The 24842-nt window shown below is 46.1% G+C and overlaps 1 protein-coding gene and 1 pseudogene across 2 annotated transcripts in view; both read left to right on the top strand.

Annotated features, from left to right (window-relative positions):
- The window catches only part of PLEKHA7 (pleckstrin homology domain containing A7), a 229665-nt gene that overhangs the window by 29304 nt on the left and 175519 nt on the right, over positions 1 to 24842 (top strand). The window lies entirely within an intron of this gene.
- Positions 17584 to 24842, top strand: part of LOC105756531 (40S ribosomal protein S12 pseudogene) — a 9091-nt pseudogene continuing 1832 nt past the window's right edge.

Raw genomic sequence — 24842 nt, 5'->3', positions numbered from 1 at the left:
GGTCCCCAATCTGGTCTCGGAAATGGATTACCCACTCACCCAATATCGAGATACCTTCGGCAGCTGTGCAGATCAAACTGCCTCTGCATTATGACTGTGGATAACGGGAAGATCTTGCCATCCAATAAGCCAATCCAGCCCCCCTGTAATTGTAGCATCCTTGTTGTTAGGAAGTCCTGTTTTAGGTGGAGTGAAATCTGCTTTGCTCTGACTTCCCCCACTGCTTTTAGCTCTGAAATAGAGGGAGTCAGCTGTAATTCCCACCAGTCCCCACCCCCACTTTATCCCCTGCACTGTCTCCCTTAGGGAATAGTTTCCCCGGAGGTTCTGTTCAGCTCTTGCTCTGTTACTCAGAGTGACGAACTGACTGGGTAGGCCAAGGGAAGCTTTGTAGGGGTGCTTGAGTGGGGTGAGGAGTTAGCCAGTTGGAAGAGGAAAGAAAGATTTTTGAGTTAGAAGGTAAGGCAGTAGCTTAAAATAGTGTGTTGTTGTTGTTGTTGTCAGCTGCCATGAGTTAGCCCCTGACTTGTGGAGAACCCATGAAACACTGCCCAGTCCTGTACCATCCCCATGATCAGACGTAGATTCCCAGGCCTTTCTTCCTAGGCTGTCTTATTCTGGAAGGTCTGCTGAACCCTATTCAGCATCACAGCAACACAAAAGCCTCCGCTGACATGAGATTGGTTGGGAATCAGACTTGGGCCTCCCACAAGGAAGGCGAGAATTCTACCACTGAACTACTACACCCTTTGCTGCCAAGTCGATTCTAACTCATAGGGACCCTTTAGGACAGAGTAGAACTGCTCCATAGGGTTTCCAAGGAGTGCTGGTGGATTCGAACTGCCGACCTTTTGGTTAGCAGCTGAGCTCTTAACCACTACGCCAGCAGGGCTCCACTGAATCCAGAAATTCTAGGTAGTTTACTATTGCTGGAATGATAGGGAGTGTGTGTGTATGTGTGTGTATCTGTGTGTAGGGGGCAGTGAGGAAGGTGATGCCTGAGAGACAGGCCAGAGCCAGAGTGTGAAGGGCTGCCTATGCCATGTCAAGGTTCGTGCACCTGTGGTCAGAGGGCTACCTAGGAGAATGGGTTTTGAAAACTGGATTGTTTGGGGGCCCAGGTACTATGGGTTTCACATTCTCCTAGAACTAATAAATGGGTTTCCAAGCACCAGTAACTCTCCTTCCTGCTCTGTTCTGAGGTTACTGATTAAACCTGTCCTTGGGACCTCTGCAGAGCAGGGCGGGACAAGTCAGCACCTTGAATGTGCCGGTTACCCTGGACGTAGCTGTTTCTGAGCTCAGCACTGGGCAAGCCTGAGTCCAGACCCTGCCTCTGGAGCCCCTCTTCCCTAGGTTGGAGTGGGGGATCAGGTGCTGTAGCCACGGCTGGCCTCACCCTGCCTCCGTCCCAGAGCTGGCTGGACACAGCAGGCCTCTCTCTGCCCTGCAGGGTTTCTGATTTATGCGGGGAGTCCTCATTAACAGCGGCCCGTACTCTGAGCCCTTGGCCAAACATTCCAAACTCTTTGGGCACAAAGATTTTCTGAAGAGGTCTGGAGCCCTCCCAGGGCTTGACAGCTTCTCTTTATGCCCCATGTACATAGCTACTTGTATCTGATTTTTATGTATTCCCAAAAGTACTTTCCCAGCCTCCGGGAGGAGGTCTGTCTTTGGCAGCCTTGCTGGATCGTTGGGGCTCTACTGACAGACCCGCCTCTCCCTGCTGGCATATGGTGTGTCCTCCCACCACCGTCTGTCCTTCCCCAGCATCTTGGATGCTGAAGGGCTGAGGGTGGAGTGGTGCTTTTTGTTTTGTTTTTAAATAGGGGCAACGTGGGTAAACAGAACGGTGTTCTGGTGCCATCGGGGAGGGCTAGGACCCCACATTCCAGCTCCATGACGACAGCCTGTTTCATTGCCACTTGCTGGGCTGTGGGCAGCAGCAGTTTAGACGCAGACAATGGTGGCTCTGTTGAAATGCTGCTGCTGGGCTCCGGCAGAATGCATTTTAATTGAACATTTTCCACCCTGAAATCTGTGGGGATCTGGTGGCCCACTCCTCCTCATTCGTTCATTTTCTCTTTGCAGCTCAGGAGCCAAGTTATCACAGCTCCTTATTCTCCTCTGTCTAATCTTCGCAGCCTCTTGTGGGGAAATGGTGTTTCCAGCCTGGGGGTGGTTTGCGCTTGGCTGACTTGGTAATGGTGAGAGAAGGGCTGAGGCAGGGCTGCAGGTGGCTGGAGACATAGCTATAGACTGGTCTGGAGTATCATTGCATTCATGCAATCATTAAGAATGATGCTGCAGATCTATCTTTATGAACACAGAGAGAATATACATATATCAAATGATATACAGATCTCAAATGAAAAAATGAAAATCATCCATGCAGTACTGAGCCTGCTACCCCTTTGCCATTATTCTCCATGATTCTAATGCCCATCCGGTTGGGTTTACTCAGACCCTGCTACACTACACTTCTTTTTTCTGGTGTGTGACTTTCTGTCTTATGTTACTTGATAACTTTTTTGTGTTCGGGGCTCTGTGAACAAGGACCATGCCTTGTGCTTGCCTTCCTTATTTACCTCAAGCAACAGGAGTAGGTGGCAACTAATTATTGCAGAATTTAATTGAGGGATGTGAACAAAGGCCTTGTTATCAGCATTAAATGATACTAAGCTGTAGGCTGATTCTCCCTCCCTCTTATAAACAGAAATGGTGTGTCTGGAACATAAAGACGCTTTTAAACGAAAGTTGCATTAACAAAGACTACTTCCAGAGACCTCCTGGCCTGGGGGAGCAGGAGTAAATTCAGGCTTTGTTTCCCCTGCCTTGAGGAGGATTTGAGCCACCAAGTCGAGGTGAGGGGAGATGAGGTGTGTCTGCTGCCCAACCGGTTTCCGTGCACAGCATCCGAGCCAGCGTGTTTTTGTTGGGGTGGCAAAGAGGGGAGGGGAAAACTTTGCCTTACATCCACTGCTGGGCACCTTACATTATCTTGTTTCATCCTCACAACAGCCTGAAGATGAAGGAAATATTCCTCATTTTATAGACAAGGATTCACAGGCTCCAAAGTCGCCCAGCTAGGAATTGATAGAGCCAAGCTTTGACCACAGATCCATTTGCCCTCAGAGCTTTACTCTTGCTGCCAGTGATCCTAGAGCAGGGACTAGGCCATGGTCCAGACAGGTAGTCACTGCTGCCCATGTGGGTTTGGACTTGGAGTGGTAGGTGAGAAGTGGGAGCTACTGAGTTGTAGCAGGATGGGAGTTAATCAGTCAGGTACTTATTTCATACCTTGGAATTGACTCGACAGCAATGGGTTTGGTTTTTTTTTTTTTTGATGTATGCTGCAGGAGCCCTGGTGGCGCAGTGGTTAAAGAGCTTGGCTACTAACCAGAAGGTTGGCTGTTCAAATCCACCAGCCACTCCTCAGAAACCCTATGGGGCAGTTCTACTCTGTCCTATAGGGTCGCTATGAGCTGGAATCAACTCGACGTCAACAGGTTTTTTATGTATGCAGCAAAGTACTGGATACTGAGGGGATACAGAGAAACAGGTCAGGATGACACTGTCCTTGTCTATTCAGCCATCTGGATGATGTCACATGTTCTTATCTGGAGAGATACAGCAGGGGAGATGAGCTATAAATACGGGCAGAGAAAACAAGAGGTAGAAGAGGTCTGAAGAGGAGCAGCCAGTGGGACTGAGATGGGCTGCAAGGAGAAGAGGAGTGTGAATGAGGTTGTAAAGATGACAGGTTTGGGCTGAAGTGGGGGTTCCTTGAAGGTGAAGAGTGGGAACCTGATTGGAAAGGGAAGGAGGCTGGTTGGTTGGGAGACCTTGGACACTGGACCAGGAGTTTTGCCTGATTCTTTGGTTGATGAAGAGCCATTAAAAGCTTTTGAACAGAGTCGACATGGGTAGGGGGAGCAGTTTTAGGGTGATTAATCCGGCCCCGGTATAATATGTGGAGTGGCAGAGGGAGAGAGGAGGAGTTGCCCCACGTAGAACGCTTACCCATCTGTAAGATTAGTGGTGGGAGGGGTAGGGTTGCTCCAGGTGGACTGGGAGATCATAGGTCTTCTTAGACTTGGACAATGTGATGGTTGTGACCGTAGAAAGAAACAGATGGCTGTGCGTGCCCTGCGTTTTGCGTTTTGGAGTGCGTAACCACACACTTTTGGGTGCCTGGCTTAAGGAATGCTTGGCACTCGTGCATGCATTCATTCAACAATTCTTTATCGCGTGCTTACCACGGCACTTGAGCCAGACACGTATGTTAGTGAGCCAAACAGACTGAATGATTCCCCAGCCTCAGGACTAACTTTGAAAGTAGATGTCATGAGAGAGAAAAAAAGTGACAGGAAAAGTGTCTTTGCTGCTCTAAGGAAACGATTTGTTCCATAGCCTGTTTGTTCCACCAGAGTGAAAACGTTGCTCCCTCTGCAGAGGAGCTCTTGAAGAGCAAGCTCTGGGACAGAGCTTTCTTAGACAGGTAAGAGTTTCCAACCTCATCTAGTCCAACCTCCTAAATTTACAGATGAGTTGAACAGGACCTCACAGAGGTTGGGGGAATTCCTCAAGCCCTGCAGCACATTCCTGTAAGCATCTGCGTCTCAGCACTCCTGCCCCACACCCTGGTTCTTCTCCATGGTTGAACCAGCCTTTCCAGCCTGGTTTCTGCCCTGGGGTAGGAGATGGGCCTAAAGGAGAAAGGGGATATCGTGGAAGATTAGAAATGGAATTAAGGAAAATGTTTCAAACAGGGCAAGCCTGGAGGGGCACCCTCCTTTTCTCTGTGGGCCAGCGAAGCCCCCAAATCAAGAGTTCAAAGAGGGTTTGGCTGGGATAGGGATCTTCATCTTCTCACTTGCCCAAGGTTCAGAGACTCATTCCCAGTGCTTATCTCTGAAGCCTCAAGTGGTGGGGGGCAAGATGTCACTCACTTGAAAAGTTCAAATATCCTGAGAAATTCTAGAGGCTTTCCTTTGAGCCTTTAGGATCTGGCCCATCAGCCCATGGTATGACTGCAGCCTCGGGTCTGTTCATGTCTGTGAACCCCCCGGCAAGGGCAGGGCCACCAGGGACTGGAGGGAGGCAGTCAGTAAGCACAGCCTCTGCCCCAGGTTGGGGGCGGGGTGGGGGGGTTGGTGGCTGGCCCACAAGCAGCTGGGCTGAGTCTCTGAATGGAAGGGGCCCTAGAATAGAAGAGCCCCGTACAAAATACTTTGCTAGCCCAGAGGAGGAGATGATTTTTTCTGGAAGCTTTAAAGGTGGTAAAATTGGAGCAGCACTCTGAGGATTTTTTAAAATTTATTTTTGTATTGTAAAGTTATCCATGTTCATTGTTGTAAATTTAGATAACACAGACAATCAAAAAGAAGAAAATAAACACCCCTTATAATCCCATCACAACCGTTAACCTTTTTTTTTTTGGTATCTTTATATCAATATATGTGTTTAAGAAAGATAAGATAATACAGTACCTCCTCTAAGAGGCCTTGGGGTTGATGCCTGTTTGGGAAGCCCTTTGTTTTATTATAGCAAGATGTATGGTTACTGGTTAGAAGGTTTCTAGTTTTTTAGACACTTATGGAAACCCAGCTGCTGAATGACAAAACCCATTGCCGTCAAGTCAGTTTCAACTCAGAGCAATGGTATAGGACAGAGTAGAACTGCCCCAGAGGGTTTCCATGGAGCACCTGGTGGATTCGAAACTGCCAACCCTTCGTTAGCAGCCGAACTCTTAACCAGTATGCCACCAGGGTTGCTGAGTGACAACTTGTGTGTAATTGTGTTGGTATGTTAACGCCCATTCTGATGGTGTTTAGAAAAGAAGGAAGGCAAGATTTTAAAATATGCCTATACTGCATTTTTAACGTGGTGATGCTTTAAATCTATATCTCCAGCTTTGACTTCTTTCTCGGGTTCCAGAGAAACATTTTCAAAACCCTGACCTACTCAACTGAGCATGGCTATCTCACTGGAATCTGAGTGTAATAGTAATAATGGTCGTAGTGGTAATAATAGCTAACATTTATTGAGTGCATTCTGTAGTCCAGCACTTAGAATTCATCTAGCTCAAATGGTTGCTGAGGAGATTAAATATTTCTATTTCAGAGGCCAGACCAAACAAAAAAACTTCTATGACTCATTGATTAAGTCAATCATCATACCTCCATATGATGGATTGCTATGCATCCATTAAAAATTGTGCTGTAAAGTTATTAACTAATGACATTAAAAATGTTCCTGGTACATTTGTAGGCCAAAAAAAATTATGAAGTAGGGCTGGCATGTAGGAGGTGCTCAATGAACATTTAAACGCACATATGAAGCAATGGCAAGACTTTGTCTCACGTACTTTGGACATGTTATCAGGAGGGATCAGTCTCTGGAGAAGGACATCATGCTGGTAAAGTAGAGGGTCAGTGAAAAAGAGGAAGACCCTCAAGGAAATGGATTGACACAGTGGCTGCAACAGTGGGCTCAAGCATAACAACGATTGTGAGGATGGTACAGGACCAGACGGTGTTCCATTCTGTTGTGTATATGGTTGCTGTGGGTCGGAACCAACTCAACCGCACCTATCAACAACAACATGAAGCAATACTGTCACCCTTCTTATTTGATTGGTGAGGAAACTGCCTTGCTTCCAGGTCATGCAAAATTGTGGATCTGGGTCTATTGGCTTAAGAATCCAGTTCTTTTCTCACTGCACTCATCTATTTCTGTCAATTGAAAACTAGAGATTAAGGTTCTGTAATCAAGGGCTAACTGCTATGTTCAGAGTGGAAAAGACAAGTGAGTCAGGAGACCTGTTTGACAACCATTACTTTGTTTGCATAGCTCTTTACAGTTGATAAAGCACTTTAAAGCATATGTAACTTTTTTCTGGTTTTGAAAAGAATGCACATTTATTGTATAATTAGGAAAATAGAGAAAAGCCCAAAAAAGGAAAAGACATTTATCATCCCTCAGGGATAATCACTGTTAACATTTTTGTTCGTTTCTTCCTGGTCTTTTTTTTTTAATTGCAAATACATATTTTATCAACTTGAAATCAACATTGTACATATGATTTTGATTCTTGCTTTTTTCACTAATCTATTGTAGACATTTTCCTGTATCATTACTTGTTCTTCTACAACGTGACTTACAATGGCTGTAGAGTATCTAGTTTTTATGCTTGATCCTCAATTGTTGGACATTAAGTTGTTTCCAATTTTTTCTTTATTATGAATGATGCTGTTATACACACCCTTGTCTTTATGACCATGTGTGGTATTTTTTTCAGGGTAAATTATTAGAAGAGTCATTGATAAAAAAACAAACAAAAAACGAAACCCATTGCCATTGAGTTGATTCCAACTCATAGTGATCGTATAGGACAAGAGAACTGCCCCGTAGGGTTTCCAAGGAGCACCTGCTAGATTCAGACTGCCAACCTTTCGGTTAGCAGCCAAACTCTTAACCACTGCACCACTAGGGTTTCCGAGTCCCAGGATATCAGCATCTGATAATGCAACCTCCATTTTCTCTTTTGATCCTTGACATGACACCATGAATCTGGTAAAGGAGGGATTGTTATCTCAATTGTACAGGTTGGAAGCTGAGGCTTATAGAAGTTGCAGTTTGCTCAAGATAAGAAACTACATTAGGATGAGAAAGGGAATTGCTTTAATCCAGATTTAATCAGATTAATTTGTTTTTTTGTATTTTGCAAACTTCCCAGAAATTCCCCTTCCTGTAACCTCCAACAGATATCTTGGGTCTGCCCTCTCTCCCCACAGAGAACAACTCTTTTCCCTTAAAGTATTTGAAGAGGCTCCCACGCGGCTCTAAGTGTTCCCTTTTCTGAGTTAAATCATTCTTGTCCTCTTATGAAACAAGTTCTTTAGTTTACTCACTATCTGTGACACCACTCTGGGCACATTCTGCTTTATCAGTGATCCTCTTAAAGTGTGTGTATTAGTCAGCTCTTCAGATTGGAAGTGACAGAAACGTAACTCAAACTAGCTTAAACAGAAAAGGAAATACAGTGAAACCTGTGAGATCCAGAACTCGACGGGACTGCCTTGTTTTTTCTGGGTCTCACAGGTTTTCTGCCTTTGACAGGGTGCAGTCTTACTGCTTTACCATCACTCTCTATTAGTGAAAAATATTTGAGTTTTCCTTTTCTGACAGGTTTCTGCCTTACACAGGTTCCAGCTTTTGCAGGTTTTACTGTATATCGGTTCCAGTAACTGGGAACTCCGAGGCTAGATTTGACCTGGTTGGTGCCTTTGGAACCTAGTGCTCCAAGGGTGTTTTAAAGGTTCTCTCTCCCATCTTTCAATTCTGCTAACCCCTTTGTCAAGAGAGAGAGATACTCACTCTCTCCCAGGATCTATATATTGATTCTCAGGGAATTTTCTGATTGGCCTTGCTTGGATCATGGTCCCACCCCTGGGAGTGGGGCATGGTGGCTGACAGTTGCAACATGACAGTATGGGGGAAATATGGCTTCCTCAAAAGAAGGGATGCATGTAAGCAACACATGTCCATTATATTGTGATATGTAGACTTGAACACAGTGTGCCAGGTGGTGTCTGGCCAGCTCGGAAGAGAGTAAGACCACCATCTCTCTGTTTCTTAACATTATACTTCTGTTAATGCAACCTAAAATAAAAATAAATGTTTGGGCCATCACATCAGGTGCTACTGTTCATCCTTGTCTCTCCCTTCCTGTACTGCTTCTACTGAGAGATTTTGGTCTTGAATGTAGTAGGTCTTTAAGCTTATCCCTGTTAGATTTCATTTGACTGTATTGGGTCCAGAGAATCAGCTGGCTGAGATCTTTTAGTCCTAATTCTGTCATTTGGCTCACTGGTTCTCTCTCCCAGCTCAGTGCACTCTGCTGTCAGGTGATAGGATGTGGTTGGCATTTAGTGATGGGGGGGGGTGGGGGGTGAAGAGAGAGGAGGAGGGGAGTGGAACAGATCCAGTCAGCTGCATCAAAAGAACCAGAGTCTTCTCCTGCCTCTCCCCCACCATGCCTGTCTAGAAACCCCTACAGTTTCCTTTGCGTGGCCCATGAGGTCAGCCTTTTGGGTTGATGGTATGTTGAAGGTTAACTGGAACGACGTCAGACAGTTTGCTTCTCTACTGAGGACTCAAAAGGACTTAACTTGAAATAGGAAGGATCCAGGTTAGACATTAAGAACTTCTTGGCATAGGTGGGTATGGGAGGCATGCTAGAGAAAGCGGTAGTAAATCCATTTCTCAAGGCTATCAGGCACTAGCAGGTTCCTGAGAAGTCTGTGGTGGTATAGGGTGGCAAGTAGGGGATTAGTAGTCCCTGTGAGCCTTGGAGGTTGATTGTGCCAGCCCCTGTATGCAGGCATTCTTGGTAGTGGTGGCGGGGGGCGGGGGTGCATGGGTGTGCTAGGGTGGTTTTTGGCCTCCATTGCTCTATTGAAGACTCCAAACTGTGTCGTTCAGCTGCAAAAACAGTTTTCTTCCTTTGCAAGCAAGAAACACAAAGCAGCCCTTCAGAGGGGGTGGGCGGGCTTGCAGCAGTTCTGGCAGAAAGTTGCATAAATCTGGAGTGGGCACAGGGTGAACCACCCCAGAGGCCTGGCAGAAACAGAGTTGGGCAGCAGCATCCAGAGGACCCATGGAGAACAGTGGCCAGTGGGGGAGCCTTGCCCTGGAAGGCCCTGAGTCCACAGACGATGGCTGGGAGGAAGCCTGACTTAGGCATGGGCTTGCCTGTGAGTTGGGCAGAAGTGGGTCTGATGGCAGCCTCGTGCGTGCTGTGTGTGTGTCTTTGTGTCCAGATCTGAGTCTGGGAACAATGTCTGTTGCATTTTTCTGGGACGAGAGGGAGGCAGGTCTCTCTGTTGATCAGGCCTCCCCACTTCAAGGTGGTTTATCAAACTTCTTGATATAGCCCCTCCTTTTTTGACACCAGTGACTTCCTGTGGGTAGAGTCCAGTAGCTCTCTATTCTCTGCCTGCACTCGGTTGGACTTTTGGTTTTGACTGAGGCTGAGTTGGGGTTCTGTTGTCCTGCTTGTGCTCTTGTGCATTCTCTATCTCTTTCCCTTTCCCTCTTTCCATCCCTCTCCCTTTCCCTCCCTCCATCCCTTCCTCTTTTCATCTTTTTCTTCCCCTTTCCTATTAGCTCTGAGTCCCCATTCCACTCCAAGGGAGGTTGGGGAGGGCTGGTCAGGGAATGACTTCCTCATCTTTGAATGGATGCCTCTTCCTGGGTAGGAGGTCCAGAGTCCAAGACTAAGGATAATTGGTGAGGAGTGAGGTTAAGGCAGGAAGCTGGCAAGTCTGTGTGTCTAATGCCGGTGCCCAGATCACTCTGGTACCTGGAGATTACCAAACAGGCACTTATCTGGAGCTTATTTTGGGCACCTGGCCTGTCACACCAAAGGGACCAAGTTTGGAGAGCACCTATGTATTGCCGTTGAGTAGATTCTAACTCATAGTGACTCTATAAGACAGAGTAGAACTGCCCCGGAGGGTTTCCAAGGAGTGGCTGGTGGATTCGAACTGCTGACCTTTTGGTTAGCAGCTGAGCTCTTAACCACTGTGCCACCAGGACTCCATGTGTTGGTAACAGCTAATAAGGGAGGCAAAATAGAGGTAAAAGCTGGTGGGCTGCTGTCTCCTGGATTCAGGGTGCGAGTGAGGCCCTGGCAAGAGGTGACTTGTGCCCACACTGCGGAAAGTTCACTGCTCGTGATGGGCGTGCACCTCGGGAGTAGAGGGCCTCATGGCAATAAGCAGACCTGTTCTTTCACTTTCCTTCCCCAGCCTGGCAGAGAGTCATGTCCTCAGTGCCCCTTTAGTGCTTGTCCTTGACCAGCACTACCCAGACCTCAGATACCCAGCAGAGGGTAGATTTGAAGCATCCAGATTTTTGTATCTCTGATATAGGAGAGTAGAAGCCAGTTTGGGATAATCCCATGTTGGGGGGCTAGTTGAGGTTTACCCTAATGGAATTCTCCCTGAGTTGTTCTGGGGGTTGCTGGGGAAATTACACTCTAACGGGAATGTTCTTTTCTAAACTTTAAACAGCAAAGCCACAAAAGTGTTTGCCAGTTAATAATGTACTTGGTGAGTTGTTGAGCTGAAGTTTAACAGCCAATTTAAAAAAAACAAGGTAGGAAATTTTAAAAAATAGCACATGGAGAGCATGCGTGTCCTGGAATAATTTCAGTGATTCTGTTGGAATAAGCGATTTTGTGCTGATTGAGAGGGTTTCAATAGCCTTGTGTCACTGATGGCCTTTCCAGGAGGTCGTGATGCCTGGCTCCCTGTCTCCGAAAAGTAATTTAATGTGCAGCCCATTTGTAGATGAACCAGGAAGCCATTTTACCACTTTGTGATGCCCCAAAGCTGGGGCAGCTCTTCATGCAGTGGGATCACTCAGTGAAGATGGCTGACGCCACAAAGGGAGGCCGAATTCCTGATGCAGACAGACACTCCAGGCAGCAGTAAAATAAACCCTCATGGCCAGAGCAAGGGCGGGGCTGACAGAAGGAATAAAAGTAGGGAGTAGAGTTTCTGCTCCGGTGTCTCAGATGACAAAGTCCTTCTCCGGAGTTTGCTTTGGAAAGAAGAGGTTTAAAAAAAAACAACTTCTGAGTGGAAAATTTAGGGAAACCGAAACAAAGGCTCCTCTTGGATTCTGGATGGTGTGGGTTACTGTGAGAGATCGGCACCTTTTGTTAGAGGCCCTGGATCTCTGTCAGGCTCTCTCTGGTTTAAGCTCCCAATTTCACCTTCAGTGTCTGACTAGTCCAGAGACGTCCCTGCACCTTGCTCACCTGGCCCTCCCTTTCGCCCTGGTGAGCTTCTGGTTCACAGGGTGGCACCTGGCATTGGGCTCCGCCAGGGTGGACTCTCTGCCCAACTTCTACCTATGTTCCTCAAGGTGCCTGACATTGTAGTTGCTCTATGAGTATTTGTGAAACAAAACTCATGAGGTGGTTTTTATTTTATAACTTTGTGTGGCATGAACACACACACACACTCACACACACATACACACACTCACCTCTGATCCTGCCCCTGAGTCTGTCCTCATTCCCTCTGGCTCCATCTGGAGATTTCCTTCCCCTGTCTCTTGCATGTCCTCAATCCTATTTTATTAAACGAACTAGTATATGCCAGGCAGGCATTGCACTAAGTGCTTGTACGCTGACTATCTCATAGACTCCTCACAGCCACCCTGTGAAGTAGGCGCTGGCATTATTATCACTGCTATTGTACACATGAGAAAGTTGAGGCCAAGCAAGGCAAACTAATTTGCCACAGAAGTTAATGGTGACACCACTGCTCACACACAGGTGTGTGGAATAATCAGGGCTTCAAACTGGTTCCTTCCCTGCTGAGAATTTGCATTTCCACCCCAGATATACTGAATGAGAATCTACATTTTAGCAAGAGCCACAGGCGATTCTTATGTATAACTTCCTGGAACCTTGTTAGAAATGCAAATTCTCAGCAGGGGTTCAAACCAGAATGAACCGGTTGGAAGCCCTGTGCGGAATCAGATAGCTCAGATTCCAAAGCTGAACTCTTAACCTCTAGGCCACAAACCTACCTTCTCTGGGCCTTTGACTGGAGTGAGATGGGTGGCCGTTCTCCCTCCTCCCTGCTTCTCCCTACTAACAGTTGTCTCGTACTTCCCCAGGAACAGGAGCACTATAAAGATGAGTTGGCAGTAGAGCGGTGGCGGTCGGGCACTGACGGGTTAAGGTGATGGGTTTTGTGAGTTTATTTTCCCCGATTGTCGTTATCATTGTTGTTGGTATAATACAAAAAAAATCATGAGGAAAAAACTAAAAATAGAGCTACCATATGACCCAGCAGTTCCACTCCTAGGTATATACGCAAAAGACTTGAAAGCAGAGACTCAAACAGAGACTTGCACACCAATGTTCACTGCAGCACTATTCACAATAACCAAAAGGAGGAAACAACCTAAATGCCCATCAACAGATGAATGGATAAACAAAATATGGTATATGTATACAATGGAATACTACTCAGTCAGTAGGAGAAATGAAGTCTTGATACATGCCACAATATGGTTGGAGCTTGAAGACATTATGCTGAGTGAAATAAGTCCATCACAAAAGGACAAATATTGTATGACCTCACTTATATAAAAAGACAAGAAAAGGCAAATGTACAGACCAAATTTATTAGTGGTTACCAGGGAAGGGAGGGAGGGGAAAAGGGGGCTTACTGGTGATGGAAAAATGTATTTGTTAAGGGTAGGTTATACAGCCAATTATTGTAATTGCTGTCAATAAGTTGTACACCTGTGAAAATAGCTGCTGAGGCTGCTTATATACCACCAAACACCTCATGGGATTTAGTTCCTTAGTTTGGAGGTTTAGGGTCACGGTTTCATGGAACATCCCAGTTAAATGGCTAATAATGTGTTTAGTGCTTCTATTCTACCTCCTAATTCATTGTGAAGTGCTTGGGGTCTTAAAAGCCTGTAAGCAGCCATCCAAGGCACAACAGTTGGTCTCTATTTGCAACAACAGAGGAAGAAGGGGAGTCAGGAATAGGAAGAGGATATGGAATGTGTGGCTAATTGCCTCCATGAACAACTGCCTCCTTTGCCATGAGACCAGAAGAACTGGATGGTGTGTGGATACCATTACTGAACGTTTTGATCAGAGATTCCGTAGAAGAATTCTGATCAAAAAGGGGAAAATGCAGAACAGAATGTCCAATTCTCATGGATTCCAGACTTTCTGGAGCCAGGAAGAGTGGATGAGCCCCTTAACTATTGCCCTCAGATAATCTTTAAACCTTAAACCAAAAAATCCTCTGACGTCGTCTTAAAACCAAACAATAGTTTAGCTTAAGTAGTGAAAAAGGTCTGCCTTGAGCATTATGTTCCTTTAAGAACTACCTGTATGGGATCAAAGTGACGACAGCAATGCTAAAGATTAGATAGGAAACTTAGGGGGCAGTGAATTTATGTTAAGGAGGGAGGGACAACTCAAAAAGGAGCGTGAGAATGGTTGCACAACTTGAATGTAATCAGTGTCATTAAATTGTACATGTAGAAACTTGAATTGGTGTATGTTTTGCTGTGTGTATTCTCTACAACAACACAGTAAATAAAATTTAGAAAAAAAGGGGGAAAAACAGCAACAAAGGAGGGACTGGTTTAAGATAGGAGTCTTCAGATTTTTTGTGTATCTCATAAATTAACACGCACCCAAATATGTGTATTTTTTTAATGAATTATATACTCAAACTGCTGTACCTATAAGACACACACATATTTAACCTAATATAAAGTAAACGTAAGTAGATTTCTAGTATTTTCTTCCTGAACTGCAGTGGGTCATCTTGAGCACTCTAGGATGAGTGCATCCCACTTCAGAGACCCCTGGCCTCCCCCAGGCATCTGATGAATGCTCTGCTGCTGCAGCAGCACCTAGTGAGAGAGGGCACCCCTGGCTGGGCCCTCCATTTTTAGGCGCTGTGATTAGCAGAAGCAGGTAGGCCCTGCCCTTGCAGTCCTCGTGCTTTTTGCTGGGAATCTTGTCCGCTTGATGGGAAGCAGGGTAAACCTCTCCTAGCTGCTGCTATGGCTGCAGCCCTTTGCTTTTACCCTTGAGCATCTGAGTCAGTGCCAATAGCTTGCAGACATTCTAGGGCACAAGGAAAAGGCCATTTCCTGGGACTTGTGTACAGCTCAAGGAGGAAGCAAGGGTAGGAGGCTGGAGGCTGGGGAGCAGGGACAGGCACTTAATTCTTTTGTCTGAATGCTGATCAGATGCCAGGCTGTCCCTATCTCCATGAGCACCTGCTGCTAGGCATTAGGGCTGCTAGAATGGGACACCTGTGGCCACACCCTGGCATTCCGACCAGCTGTACAGATAACTCTCCAGGCTCTGCAGGGGAAATAGTCATCAAGATTTAGGCCATGAAGTAGGTCCACTTGTCCCCCTCTCATCCCTTCTCCCCAGTCAGCTGATGACGGCTCTGGTACTGCAGCCCAGTGCCCTGTGACCTAGGGCACGCCTCTCTGGGCGCTCCATTGCCAGGGCTGTCTGATTCAAAAGCAGGTAATGTTTTTTATCCCAGAGTTGGAATCATGAAGTAGGGCAGACAGGTTTCTTCAGAGTTAAATTTATGGCATAGAATCCGGGGGTGGCTGGGAGAAGCTGTATTTAACTCCAGCCCCACCACCCAAAAAAAAAAAAAAAGTCCTAAATTAAGCAAGGTACAAGGAACCTGTAGCTACTTCAACCGAATTGGAACACCTACCTCTAAAAATAAAAGATGCTGAAATCTGGAAAGTACCAAGTACAGCCATTTAGTCAGGGACCTGCTTCTCTGCTTTGCTTTTTTTGCCATCCCATCCCAGGAGCAGAGCTGCCCAGGTGAGTCGGCCACAGAGAAGTGTAACCTTCCTCCAGGAGGACTGCACAGTGCACAAGGCCTTATCTTTTGGTGATGCGTGGTCACTGGCCAGCGAGTGGGGAGGCCTGTTCTACAGGTGGAGAGGCTGAAGCTAAGAGATACCTGGGTGACTGTCCCCAGGAGTCACAGTGGTTGCCTCTGCTCCTCATTACCCCCTTTCCCTGGGTTTGGGTTCATTCTTTGATTCTCCTGGGGAGTGGCAAGTATATAGTTGCTTCTGTTGTGCCTTTACTGCTCTTGGGATGGTAAAGCACATCCCCTGGGGACATTGAAGCTTTGTGCTGAAAACCCCTCCTGGACCTCTCCTTTGTGTTTGTATCCTTTTTCCTTGTAGGCAGTTTTGTGAGCTGTTGCAATGAATTATCAGACCTAAAGGGTGTAATGGGCCAGCTGGTCTGAAGTAGAGGGAGTCAGGTGGACTCTGAGCTTGCGGCTGGCACCTGTTGACCCAGCCTCGGGTGGCTGGTGGTGAAGCTCACAGAGTGGTGTGGACCCTTGCACTTGCGCCTGATACCCACTGACCCAGCCTCAGGGGCTGGTGGTGAGAAGGGTTGTGTCAAGCAGCTGGTGTTAGAACGACCAGGGAAGGGAAGCTGAGATTTTTGGACCAGTTTCCCTGGACTGGTTTGGCACAAGTTGGTGTAAGCAGAAGGTGGGATTTACTACAGAGAGTGGCCCCTGACAGTGCAGCCTTAGATCAGAAACCCCCTCAGTGCCACCTAGTTTCCAAGTGCCAATGGCCAAGCCCTACATCTTGGACACTGTGTTTTTTCATGTTGCTCCTGGGCATGGGGCAGACTGGGGTGCATGAGAGATTCTTAAAAACAGAGGTTAAAGGGAGGCTGCCTAGGGACACCAGCAAGGTGCCTATAACCACGGGCAGGACTTGAGTTTGCAGAGAGAGAGGACTGTGGTTGTCTTAGGAGTGGTTGTTGCACGGAGAAGATGATAGCCACAGTTCACAAATATTGGGCACTTACTGCATATTGGGCTGCCTCAAAGGTTCTTTATAGAGACGATCTCACAACAATCTCATGAGGTAGGTACTATAATCATGCCCATTTAGAGATGAGAAAACTTAGGTTAAGTATCTTGCCTGGGGTCACATAGCCAGCAAGAGGTAAAGATGGGTCTTGAACCCAGGCAGTCTGTCTCCAGAGCCTGTGCACTTATCTACCATGTAGGTCTGTCATGTCTGCCAAAGCCAGAGGGCTGCCTCCTTGCCTGAGACCCTGGGCAGGCCATGCTGGGGGCTCAGGGCCCTATTGCTTCCCCTGCTGCCTCCTCTTTTGGGAAAAAGGACAATACAGAAGTTACTCAACTCTTTACCCATTTACTTCCCTTCTGGAGTGAGTGGTGTCTGGGGTCGGCGCTTTCTTGTTAGTTGCCCTTGAGTCAGCTCGGGCTCCTGGCAACTCCATGTACAACAGAAGGAAACATTGCCTAGTCCTGCGCCATCTTCATGATTATCACTATGCTTGAGTTCGTTGTTGTGACCTCTGTATTTTGAGTGCCTAATTAGTCAATGAAAACCCTATGGATCAGAGTGGAATATTGTCCGATATAGTGCTGGAAGACGAGCCCCCTAGGCTGGAAGGGTACCTTCTACCTGGTGCATTTTGGTCGGTCCCTCCAAAGACATATTAAGTGTCCTCTGTGTGCCAGACCCTTTGACAGGTGCTTTACTCATATTATCTCACAGTAGCCAACGAGGTAGGTATTAAACCAAAATCAAAGCAAACCTGATATGCCACATCTTTCTCCTATGGAGCAGCTGGTGGGTTTGAACCACTGACCTTTTGCTTAGCAGCTGAGTGCTTTAACCACTGCGCTACAAGGATTCCTGAGGTAGGTATTACTACCTGAAATTTATAGGAGAGAAAGCAGGCTCAGAGAGGTGAATGACTTGTCCAAGTTAAGTAGCTACTTAATGGCAGAGCCCCTATTTCATCTTAGGGCCATCCGACTCAAAAATATGTAGCCTCAAAAGTCTGTAGCCTTTTGCCCTCTTCCAGGAGACTGCAGTGGGCTGCTGTGACCTTCCACATTCCTGGCTCTGCCAAAATCCTTTCTCTAACTTTGATGATGCCAGGGCAGATCTGGGTTGAAACAATGTATGCCCTATTCCAGGGGAGATGCTGGAGACAGAGGTGTGGGGCGGGGGTCCACACTGCCTCCTCCAGGTGTCCTGCAGAACCTGCCTGGGGAGAAGAGGGAACAACAGCTCAGGGTGCCCACTTCAGGTGTGGCCGGGGCGGGTGCGGGGCTGGAGGACCTCTTTTCTGGGCCACTTCTCCGGTTGCCTGTAGCCGGTAACTGTAAACTCTCTGGAGCTCTTGGCTGCCTGGTTGGAAGCTGAGGGAAGCTCAAAGGGACCAGGGCAGGAGTGAGAAGCAGCTGCTTTCCCCCTCCGAGCCTTGTTCTCCAATGAGCCGAGCAGAGCGCCTGGCATCAGGATCACCTCCAGGTGTTCAGGTTGGGGGCTTTCCGTAGCCCTTCCTGACTGAATTGCTGAGATCCTTTCATTCCTTTGGGACCCTCAGTCGTCTCTGTGAGTGGCAGAGAAACCAGCTGGGGATGGGGGCGGTGCGGGGACCTCACCGAGGACACTTCGACCTGACTTTTCTAACACTCGAGGGCTTTGTGTTTGGGGTTCAGAAAAAGCTGTAGCAGAAAATGAGGGGGAATATGTTTCAAAGAAATTAAGCTCTTCAGCCAGAGACCCCCCACCACCTACACTGAGGGCAGAGTCAGTGGTGTCCTTCCTGTAGGGGTGGGTTTTTTTCTTGAGGGGGACAGACTGGGGATGTGGTGGGTAGGGTGGGGACTGAGGTGATGAAAGGAAGCCTCAAGTTTGAGGACAAATTTAGGTTCAAGGAGTTGGTGGGTAACTGAAGTGGGAGTTTCTTCCCCACCCTGGCCAGCCCCGTTTGTTTTGGTGTCCTCTGTCTATATGCTGAGGTGAGGTTCCCTCATGGTAGTGTTTCTGCCCTGAGGCACTGGGAGGCCTCAGCCGTGGGGTGTAGCTGTTACACCGTTGTTGTTGTCGTTATTTATTATTTAAACACCTCTCCTGTGGCTGAGCCGGGGCCAGTGGGCGAGTATCACCTTGGGCTGCCTGTCCGACTTCTGTGGACCCTGCTGTTGCCTGTTAGTAGTTAGCACCTACTGATTACTGGGGACCGTATGCTAGACATTTCCCATGGGTTAGTCATGCAGTTTGAGGAACCTTACTGGATTTCCAGGGAAACTCTTCCCTCCCTTCTGTGTACCCACTCAGCGCTTGTTTCTGTGGGGTGCAAGGAGTGCATGTCCCCTCTCCCTCTGTCTCCCCCCGCCCCCAACCCCCATGTACTGAGCCTGGTCCTCTCTCCCACAGTGCCTGGCACCCAGGTCTCAGGAAACTTTTGAATAAATACATGGGGAAATTTGGAATCTAGATCTTCAGTGGCTTCTTATCTCACTCCTGTTTCCTGTTGCAAGGAAGGCTTGGCCCAGCTTGGTGCCCCGTGCCTCCTGCTCTGGGTGCCAGACACTTGGGGACTATAGCACACTTCTCTGGGGCTGGTGGAACTTGAGGCTGAGCAGGGGATGTGCCAGTGTCTGTGCATTCTGAACAAAAGGGGACAGGAGTTGGCATCCAGGAGTGAAGAGGCCACGGGGACTGAAAGGAAGCATGACCCAAGGTGGAGAGAGAAGCCAGTTAACAGCAAGGGGCACTGGAGGTGGAGCCATGGGGGGTGTGAGATTAAGAATATGAGTATTTGCGCAGGTGAGAGAGTTCGTAAGTGTACACACACTGCCTGGGGAGGACAGTGGAGGGCTGGGGGTGTGGAGCGTATGGGGTCAGGGGGACAAGACCTGCTGGTTTGTAGGGACCTGCTGTTGCTTGTCTTCTGGTCAGTCAGTCAGTGGTTTTTGCAGAGGCACCAGGTTTCAGCACTGAAAACCCACTGGCATCACCTGGGCTCCTTCCCCTGGGCTTAACATGGGGTGAGCACTGCACAGGGGTACAGGTGCCCGTCCCCCGCACAGGTGCAGTACTCCTCAGCAACTGAGGGGAGTCCTCTGACCCTTCCATTACAAGAGCCAGGTTTTATGGGAGAGGCCGAGCCAGGAACTGTACGTTGATAAAGAAGTCTTCTCATTCTCGGGGGCGTTAATTAACACAGATGAGATTTCAACTGAGTGGGCCTTTGGTTGCACCTGCCTTTCTAATCAAGGTGATTTCAATCCTACAGTGGTTTCACTGAGCCAATTCAGCTTCATTACTTTGGTCTGTTACTATCCCGGGTCCAGTTTTTCAAACTTGATTTACTACTGGCCTGACATCTCCCTCAGACATCACTCGTGTAGGTTTCTAAGCCTGGAAAAAGATAATCCAAGCATGTAGGCATGTTTTCTTGGCTCTGGGAATTTCATTAAACATTTACAAACATGTTTTTGGTTTCCTAAAGTCATCGGACACAAACAAGATGGGCTTTGAATTCTCTTTCCAGTTGTCATGTTTATTAATAATTCCATCAATTCCCTCTGTATGGGGAGAGACTGGAGATGAATCAACTAGTAGTGTCAGTGGGAAGCCAGGCTTGAAAGGATGAATGGGTGCTGTGGCTGGTGGCCGGTCATCAAGTATAAAGACAGGGGGCTTCCCAGCTTTGGCAGAGGTTTGGGCCCCCTCCTATCCCCAGCCTTGACACTCCCCTTCTTGCAGTGGGCGCTGCTTGTGCTTCTGGGTGAGAGCCTCATGCTTCTTTTTCTTCCCAATATTTTTTCTCTGGTTATAGAAACAATACATGCTTATGTAATTAAGGAATTAGCAAAGAAGAAAATTAAAAAAAAAACCCCAAAACCAAACCCCTTGCCGGCAAGTAGATTCCGACTCATAGCGACCCTATAGGACAGGGTAGAAATTGCCCCATAGGGTTTCCAAGGAGTGCCTGGTGGATTCGAACTGCTGACCTTTTGGTTAGCAGCCGAACTCTTAACCACTGTGCCACCAGGGTTTCCGAAAGGAAGATAAGTCACCCATAATCCTACTTTCCCAAGATAATCATAGCTAAGAGCATATTTCCTACTAGATTTTGGGAGGCATTTTAATATTATTGAGGTCTTACACTCTCCGTGTATATAAAAGTCTATATTTGGCACTTACACAATAGGTATGTCTTTTTCTTATTACAAGAATAATAATATTTGGTTGTAGAAAGTTTGAAAATAACAAGAAAAATACAAAGATTTAAAGTAAGATTTATACTTAATAATTCCTCCATCCAGAGGTAACCTCTCTTTGCGACTGTCTGCATATATGCACTGCCAGTCTTTCTTTTCTCAGGCATATATGCACATTATCCCTCACTCCAAATCGGCACTTTTTTTTTTTTTTCATTTTTACTTAAAAGTATCTCAAATGTTGTGTCATAACACAAAGTTTTCCTCTGAGACATAATTTAAAAAAATTTATTGAGGTGGAATTCATATAACATAAAACTAATCATTTTAAAACAAATAATTCAGCAGCATTTTAGTACATTGACGGTATTGTGCAACCACCACCTCTATCTAGTTTTAAAACATTTCGATCATTTCAAAGTACAACTCTTACCCATTAAGCAGTTTCTTCCCATTCTTCCTTACCCCTAGCCTCTGGCAATCACCAATTTACATTCTATCCCTATTAATTTATCTATTATGGAGATTTCGTGTAAATTGAATCATACACTAGATATGATTTTTAATGGCTGCGTGGTGTAATTTTGTTGATCTGTTTGAACAAGCCCTGGGTCTTCAGCGTAAGTTCTCACCATCATGGAGCTGGCATTCTCTCATATGGATATACTATATCTAACTAGTCTTTATTTCTGGACAAGGAGGTTTCCAATTTTTAAATGGATATTAGCAAAGACATGTATTCTTGAATATTCCTATGTAATTTAATTTGAAAATGGCTATGCAGTGAATTTTTTTTTGCGGGTCGGGGGTCCTCTTGTTGAAAGACTCTTGCCCCTAACTTCTGGGCTCCGTGTTGCTTTTTTGAAGGTCTTATCTCTTCTATCAAAGCAATTCCTTAGCAAGGGTGACCAATGCCTAAAACTATGGAAGGGAAGGTGATGTCTCACATTACCGTTACATGTAGATAGCATTTAAACCTGCCCCATCTCTTTGGGCTGTCTTTACTAAATCTTTCTGTTCTTCAAGGGCAGCATAACTTTTGCAGAGACTGATTAAACTTCTATAGATTGAGTTGACTGGGCTGGCTAGTACTTGTAGAATGCTGTAACTACCAGAGACCTCAGGTAAATGTGATTTGCTGTTTCCTGTGTCTCATTCAGGTGCAGGAAGTGCCGAAGTGAGGCTGGCTGAGGTGCTTTGTGTAGATAAGAACGTGGATTCAGGCACAGCCAGTAGACTTCCTGGAGAGGCTTTAGCCCTTCTGCAAAATGCAAGACTGCTGTAATTTCCCTTTATCCCTGTCACAGACCTGGATTAGGTGTTATTAAAATACAAACTACCTTTGAATCTTATTGTGGCATTGTGGGCATGGCCACATCAGCTGGCTCAGTGGATCAAGGGAGAGCCATAGAACCAGCTGATAGGAACATCGAACTGAGGGTCTAATCTTTGTTGTGCCATTAATTAGCTGTGTAACTTTGGGTAAGGCACTTCTCTCTGGGCAAACGGTGGTCTACACTCTAAGTGGGTGTTGACTTGCCCTAGAGGTTAGTGCCTCCTTTAGAATTGCACTTGCTAGGTCATCATTGATGACTCTTCCTTTGAAGGCTAGCACAGCTCCTGGTACAGAATAAGCATTCAACATGTACATGTGTGCACGCACATACACACTCCTCTGAGCTGCTCCATTCTGGCAATAGCATATGCCTGTTTGCCTTGTCCCTGTGGAAGACATCCAAAAGGAACATATTTCTACAAACTCGATCACTGGGTGTGTCCCCCTTTCTAAGTGGCTCTATATGGTCTCTAGAATCTAGATGACTAGTTATCTAGAGATAACCATCTCCCAGTTATTTTTAGATCCCCCATGTGGTCTCTAAACCTGCCTTCATGTTAGTTAACTGGAAACAGTTGTTACAATCCCCTCCTCTCCGCTATTCTAGAGTGTTCTGGAGGCAGTCCATTATGGCTGCTGGAGTCCTAGGTTCCTGACAGTCCTAGATTTGGGGGAGTTTCTTCTTGGATTGGTTGCCATTTGCGATTTCCTTCTTGGAGTCCTGTCCTCAGTGGTTTAAACCCAGGAACTATTCCCTGGGATCATTCATCATGCCTGCTCTTTCTCTCCCAACACTGCCACGGCTTCCCTTCTATTGGCTGTGGTTTCTCAGGGTATGGACGTCTATCTGCTTACTTGATATGGGAAGGAGGGTGCTTAGTGGAGCTGGTTGGAGGACTTTGGCTGTCAGAAGAAATTTGAGGAAATTCACCTAGGGTGTCAGAACTGACAGGGCCCTCAGCTTCTGACCCTGTCCTCCCGCATGCATGTTTGAGGCCAAGAAAGGGGTGGTAACTTGCCCAAAGCCCACAGTGCGTCTCTGACAGAGCGCTGCTCTGTGGTCAACAAGGCATTTGGCAATTCTCATAAATGACTCACAGACCCTGCTCTGCCCTTGGAGTTGAGGCTTGGCAGTCTGTTTCGTAGGACAACTTCACTTTCTTGCCCCTTGGTCTTTCTGATTACTCTGGGTGCTAGGTATTGTCCCGATTCTGGCTATTTTGTTTCAGCCCAGGTGGATGGGTCAGACCTTTTGCTTCTTTACTGTCCTCCCAAATGGCACCCTCTGGTGGGGGCTCACGTTCAGCACAGCCTAGGAAAAAACAACTCAGAACTGCATCTAGGTTAGTAGTTTTCTTTAAGTGTCATTGGTTCTGAGTTTTGAGTGTATCTCTTATCTCTTAGTCTGTAAGCAACTGACTTATTCAATTAATTCAAACACTAACTGAACCTCTCCTTGTGTTAAGCACTATACTAGATGCAGGGGAATCAAAGGTAAGTAAGTTCTGATCTCTCAAGATGCCCCAGTCCAGTGGGGACAAGCAGATACATAAATAACCAGAACATGACAAACGTCCTCATAAGGCTTTGTATAGAATGCTACAGGAACACAGACGAGGGGGCAATGCATTCCATGGGGTACAGGAAAGGGAAGGCTTCATAGGAAGCAATGTTTGAACTGAGCCTTGAAGGACGAGTAGGAAGTTGCCATATGCTTGGGTAGGGGAAGAGTATTCTAGGAAAAACCATTCACCCATTCATTCGGCAAGCTGTAGCTTAGGCCCTGTGGCTTGTTAACAGTTTATATTTTGTTTATATTCTTTAAGGTGCGTAGCACAGTGCTTTGTATACAACAGTTGTTCGGGAAATATTTGAGTTTAAAAAAACAAAATCTACCTGATAAGAGAACTAAAAATCACCCTGACATTTGAAGAAACTGACTTTCAAATGAAACAATGTATATGAAACAATGTATATGAAAATAAAGCATAAGACAATTGTGAGGTGTGTGGTTAATATTTAACTCTCTTGTTAGCTGTTTAATTTTGTTCTCTTTTAAAGAAAGTTGGGAGGATTTCTGTGACCTTTCAAATAACTATTTCAAGTACTAGCATTCTATATTATTGGTTTTTTTTAATTCTGTGCTCCAATAGTTCTGGATAAGAGAGCATTTATAGTGATGTATTTATTTTATTTGATGTTTTTTAAAATGATTATGTAACAAAATATGTAGGGCCATAAGCCCTACGCATCCTCTTAACTAGTAATAGAGTTTCCTCTGCCTTTGTGTTGAGTTTGCTTCTTACCCAGTAAAGCCCTGAATTTCCCTTTGGACTCCCTGGCTCAGTTTAGCTTCCTGTGCATCTGAGGCACAGATAGCGTCAGTTTCTGAACTTTATATAGGTTTCTGTTTGATGAGTCAATTTAAAAAAAAATTTTTTTTTTTTATTGTACTTTAGGTGAAGGTTTACAGAACAAATAGTTTCTCATTACACAGTCAGTACGCATATTGCTTTATGACATTGGTTAACAAACCCCAACATGTCAACACTCTCCCTTCTTGACCTTGGTGGACCTTTTTTCTTTTTTGGTGAAATTTACATAGCCAAAGATACACCATTTCAAAAATTTATACATGTACAATTCAGTGACATCGATTATGTTCTTCCAGTTGTGCTGCTATTCTCACTATCCTTTTCCAAATTATTCCTTCACCATTACCTTCAACTCACTGCCCCCAAGGCTTCTCATCAAACCTTTTGAGTTACTGTTGTCAATTTGATCTCACATAGATAATTCTTTATTTTTGTACTTTAGATGAAGCTTTACAGAACAGAATAGTTTCTCATTAAACAGTTAGTACACAT

Source organism: Trichechus manatus, unplaced genomic scaffold (genome assembly GCF_000243295.1).
Source record: "Trichechus manatus latirostris isolate Lorelei unplaced genomic scaffold, TriManLat1.0 scaffold00006, whole genome shotgun sequence".
Taxonomy (NCBI): domain Eukaryota; kingdom Metazoa; phylum Chordata; class Mammalia; order Sirenia; family Trichechidae; genus Trichechus; species Trichechus manatus.
The sequence above is the reverse complement of the archived record's forward strand: the minus strand, read 5'-3'. Positions and strand labels throughout refer to the sequence as shown.